Source organism: Heloderma suspectum, chromosome Z, assembly GCF_057233095.1.
Source record: "Heloderma suspectum isolate Gila_16-S chromosome Z, 16-S_ref, whole genome shotgun sequence".
NCBI classification, from domain to species: Eukaryota; Metazoa; Chordata; class Lepidosauria; order Squamata; family Helodermatidae; genus Heloderma; species Heloderma suspectum.
The window spans coordinates 16,854,399-16,859,784 of NC_139476.1; positions in this window are offsets into that span (position 1 = coordinate 16,854,399).

Here is a 5,386-nt window from a genome sequence, read left to right on the forward strand (position 1 = left end):
TTCCAGCGCCAGGTGAAGCCCTTTTTATTCTCCCATTATTTTAGCATTTTAGTGTCCTAGTCCTTTAGCTTTGGTGTTTTAAATCTGTATTTTCAATCTCTGCATTGCCGCTAGGTTTTATTCTGGTTGTACTGTTATTTTGTGGTTTTTAACCTTCCATGTTTTCTATTGTTTTATGTGGCTTTTTAATTCTTGTGAACCGCCCAGAGAGCTTCAGCTATTGGGTGGTATAAAATAAAAATGAATAAGTCCTTCAGCTTCCAGGCTGGGGCATGCTGGGAGCTGTAGGACTTATTTCTGTTTGAATATGCCTGGGATTGCACCCTAAGTATTTAAAACAGGGGTGCAGAACTAGAATGTTGAGGGGGGAGCAATTCCCCCCACCAGACCCTCGGTAGGCTGGATGATGTCACTGGGTGGGGCCATGCCCTCTCATTTCATGGCCATGCCTCTACCTGTTTTGATTTCTCTGTGATGAGGGAGGCATGGAGTTTCATGCCTCTCTCTATACAGAGAAAGGAAGTGAGCTGGTGCTGAAGCACTCTGCGGGCTGCACTTGGCCCGTGGACTGGAAGTTCCACATCCCTGCTCAAAAACATCTGGGCCGAGGTTGCTTTAATGTACTGTTTTAATGGTGCACACTTGCATCGTATTAGGACTGGCTTCTTCTTTCCCTGCAGTGCCTTATTCATGCACACATGGACATGAGCAACACACAGAGGAAAGACCTAAAGGAAAAGGATGATGTTCCGAAACTTGAAGCAATGGAAGATTGGTTCACAAGGTGTGACAGGAAGAGCCGATGAGGTGTACATTCAAAAATTTTCAGTAGGATCTTGAAGACTAAAGGTTCAGACAGTTTGAAGTCAATCTCTGCAGAATGTCCCCTCTCTGTTAAGATGGCAAAATGCGTATTTAGTTAATATTCATGTATTATTATTGACTCTTATTCAGCACTGTTCTCTTAAAAAAAGACTGAAGGCATCTTACAGCATGGGTTAAAGCTGCCCTCCAGATATGCTGGACTAAAACTCCCATCATCCATGGTGGAAGTTGTAGTTCATCGCGGAAGGCTGATCTAGAACAGGGGTGGGCAGAAGGTAGCTCTCCAGATGGTTTGGGCCTCAAACTCCCAGAAGCCCCTGGCAGTATGGCCAATGGTCAGGAATGAATCATAGAAGAGTAGGGTTGGAAGGGGCCTATAAGACCATCGAGTCCAACCGCACGCTGGGAGTTGAAGTCCAAAATATCTGGAGATCAACTTTCTGCCCACCCCTGATCGAAAAGTTCCTATGGGCGGAGATTCTGCATATTCCACCGATGTAAGACATTCCCTCGGGTTCCGTATTCCATCAACGTAAGATAAATTGCACTGTCACTTGTGGAGAATGTGTGGCTATCCAGATGTTGTTGGACTGCACCTCTCATCAGCCCTAGCCAATGCTGAAGGATGATGGGAATTGCAGTCCAACAACATATGGAAGGGAATACGCTGCCCACCCCTGCCTTATACACGTCTATGCCACAGGCACGGTTGGGACAGTGCAGTTGGCCCTGTCTTCAGAAAAAGAACTGCAGAGAGAAAACTGCCTTATATTGACTCAGTCTAGCCCAGTGCTGTGAACACTGACTGGCACCATTTCCCCAGGGTTTCAGGCAGTTTTCCCAGCCCTACCTGGAAATGCTGCCAGGGGTCGAACCTGGGACCTTTTGCTTTGCCTTGCTGCTAAAAGCAAAACCAGATTCCAGTCCTCATGGTTGTGAATAAAAAGCTGATTTAAATAGGAACGTAGGAAGATGCGGGTCCAGCTCACCTGGTGTTGTCAACAATGACTGGCAGCAGTGGCTTTCCAGGGGTTTCAGTCAGAGGTTTTTCCCGCCTCACCTGGAGATGCTGCTGGGGATCGAACCTTGGACCTCAGGGGCTCTACCACTGAGCTATGCCATCTCCATAATGAGCCATTGCTCACTTTCCCCTCTATGAATCTGTCCAATCCCCTTTCAGAGCCATCCAAATTGGTGGCCATCGCTACCTCCTGCAGCAGTGAGTTCCACAGTTTAAACCTGCTCTGCGTGAAGGACCCCTTCCTTTGATCTGCCCTGAATCTCCCACCATTCAGCTTCATGGGGTGACCCCTTTGGGTTCTAGTAATATGACAGGGGAAGAAAATTGTCTCCCTCTCTAATTTCTCCACCCCAGGCATCAGTTGGTACACCTCTATTTTGCCTCACCTCCCTCGCTAAACGAAACGTTCATTTTTAAGAGCACTCTGCCTTCAAATGCCGATTGCCAGGGACCAACAATATTTCCATCCATCCATCCATCTTTCTATTTGTATACCATCCAATACCCAAAGCTTTCTGGGTGGTTCACAAAAATTAAAACCACAAAGCACAGCATAAAACAATATACAATATGAAAGCCTGAGATCATCCTCAGGGGTCCTTTGCCGTGAGCCCCTGCCAAAGGAAGTGAGGCGAGTGGCTACCAGGAAGGGGGCCTTTTCTGCTGTGGCCCCCCGGCTGTGGAATGAGTTTATTAGAGAGGTGCGCCTGGCGCCTACATTGTTCTACTTCAGGCAAAGCCCTTTTTATTCTCCCAGTATTTTGGCATTTTAGCTTCCTAGTCCTTTAGCTCTGGTGCTTCAAATCTGTATTTTAAATCTCTGCACTGTTGCGAGGTTTTATTCTGGTTGTAGTGTTCTATTGTGGTTTTAATGCTTTCCTAATTTATATCATTTTATCCTGCGCTTTGTGGTTTTAATTTTGGTGAACCACCCAGAGAGCTTTGGCTATGGGGTGGTATAGAAATGAAACAATAAATCAAGGTTAAAACCACAAAATATAATTACTGGAAGTGTTTTTATCTGGCTCTTCAGCCAAAAAGGCTTCTGGAGCAGCTTTCATGCAATAAGAAAGAACAGGGTCCCCTGCCCGCAGGCTTACAATCTAAAAAGACACATGAGGAAAAAGTGACGGGGAGGGAAGAAAAAAGAGTCTTTCAGCAGGACAGGAGCTGTTTCCCTCACTCATCTCTCTCTGGAATGGCTGCTGGTAGCCACAGTTGAGAGGCAAGGTGCCATTAATGGGGGAGGCCTTTCAGCAGGCTTCCTTCACGACTTGTAGGGTCTTGGAACTTAGCTGCCTGGTTCGTCTTGGAAACGGAACGCTGGACCCAGTGGGCTCTTGGTCTGATCCTGCAACGCTCTTCTCCATCCCACTTCCCCTTGCATTTCCTCGAACGCTGTTCGTGCACATGTCGGGAACCTGCAAGAACTCTGCAGACCGTTTGCTGCCGTAGATTATCGTTCTTTGGACCATTTCTTGGCAGAGGTCATTCGACACCCATGCTGGGGGAAAAGACAAACAAACTTTGTTCATCATCTCGTAATTTGTTAATCATCTCACCATTGAAACTGCTTCCTGTTTGGATTTCTTGCTGGCATTTGTAAACAGTGGGTTTGTTTTGTCACTCAGTGGTGATTTCCACAGGGTTTTTTTTTGGGGGGGGGGTGTCCCTCCACCCTTTTCCTGTTTAATTACTCATTCACAGTGGCACTTTCAAGCTTGGCTTGTTATATCCCCTTTTCTTCTTTTTTTTAAGGTAATGGAACAAAAACCAGGATGCATTTAATGGGGCAGAAACTCCATCCCCAAGGAAAAGAAGGGAAGGGCTCAGTTAAGGCCGCTGTCCTTCGTGGACACCATAAACTATATTTTACAAGGGCCAGTTTCCTGCACAGGAGCCTGGACAGAACGGGGCAGGCAGCAAATCTGTACTGTGAGTCTCAATTCTTTGTTCCTTCATGAGGGACGGCGTAGTGTGCGTGTGAAATCAGAGCCAGCAAGGACGTAGCATTCAGCTGTCATACAAGCAGGCAGCCTTAGGTTAGCACCCCCCACCCTAAGATGGATTCGATGGTCTTATAGGCCCCTTCCAACCCTACTGTTCTATGATTCTATTCAAAGATCTGCCATTTGGGGATGGCAACACTACTGTCCCGCCTTGCAAGATTATTGTAAGGATTAGCAAAAATCATGCAAAGCGAGATGTCATTCTCCACTGGCAAGCGTCAGAGTATCCATCTTGAGCAGAGAGAAACACAGAGGTCCCAAAGATGTTTTAGGGGCCTGTGGAAGAAAACCCACAGGATGGGTGTTCACGCTTTTTGTAAGTTAACCCTTTCGTAAAGTGGCCCCTATACCAAAGATGAAATGAACTGGCAAAAATAGAGGAAGCAACATGAATTTTGACTTGCTAGCCTTCAGCACAATCTCCCCCAACCTGGTGCTCTCCATGTGGTCTAGACTGCAAGTCCCATCATTCTGAGCCAGCCAGTGTGACAACCAGTGTGGTGTAGTGATTCGTGTTGGGCTGGGACCAGGGAGACGTGGGTTCGAGTCCTCACTCAGCTGTGAAACTCACTGGGTGACCCTGGTCTGCCTCACAGCCCTAACCCACCTCACAGGGTTGCTGTGGGGATAACACGGAGAGGGAGGACCATGTACAGCATCTCAGGCTCCTTTCACGAGGGGAAAAGGCAGGATATAAATGTAACAAATAAATAACAGAAATAACCATGCCCTAAATCTGCCACCTCGCTCGCCCTGTCCCAGCTGATGATGGAAAAGGATCCCCGAGGACAGGACGCCTGGGTTCTTGCAAATAATAATGTTGTAGTGGGCGATGGCAGTCGGCTTGGAGAGGGGACACTGCTCGCCCCCCTGCCCAGGAAGCGTCTGCTTCCCAGCTGCCTTCCTACCTATGGACGGGCCCTGAAAAGGAAAACTCCAGACAGCAGTTTCCTGAGTCAGGTTTCCGTCAGCGCCTGGCGCAGGAAATGCTTCTGTTGTCCCGGCATGAGGGTGGGATCTCAGCACGGGAAGAAAAAGATGGGGGGGTGTCAGGGGTATTCTCTTTCTCTTCCTCCCACCAGGCCAATGACATGGGAGAGCCAATTTAGAGAATGACGTGGAAGCAGGCAAACAATTCCCACCCAGGACAGCTTTCGAAATCCATCCAAAGATTAGCCTCAGAACCAGGTGGAGAAGGCCCTGAAACGCGTCCGGATCATAGTCAATGGAGTTATGGCAATGTTCAGGGGACCCCAAAAGGTCTTTCCAGTCTGGTTTCCTCATTCCTACAGCGGACAGGTAGATGCCACGATAGGAAACCTGCGATGAGGGCGTGAGCCTCTCCCCAGTACGTTGTCTCTGGCGTTTTGTACTCACAGGTACTGAAGTGTGAGGTTCCATTTAAGGACTGCTTGATAGAGCTATCGACCTCCATCAGCTTTCCCCTACCTGGAGCCCTGCAACTCCATTCAACCCCAGATGGTGTGGCTACAGCTTTCCACTCGCAGAGAAGGCGCTCCAGTTAGCAGTT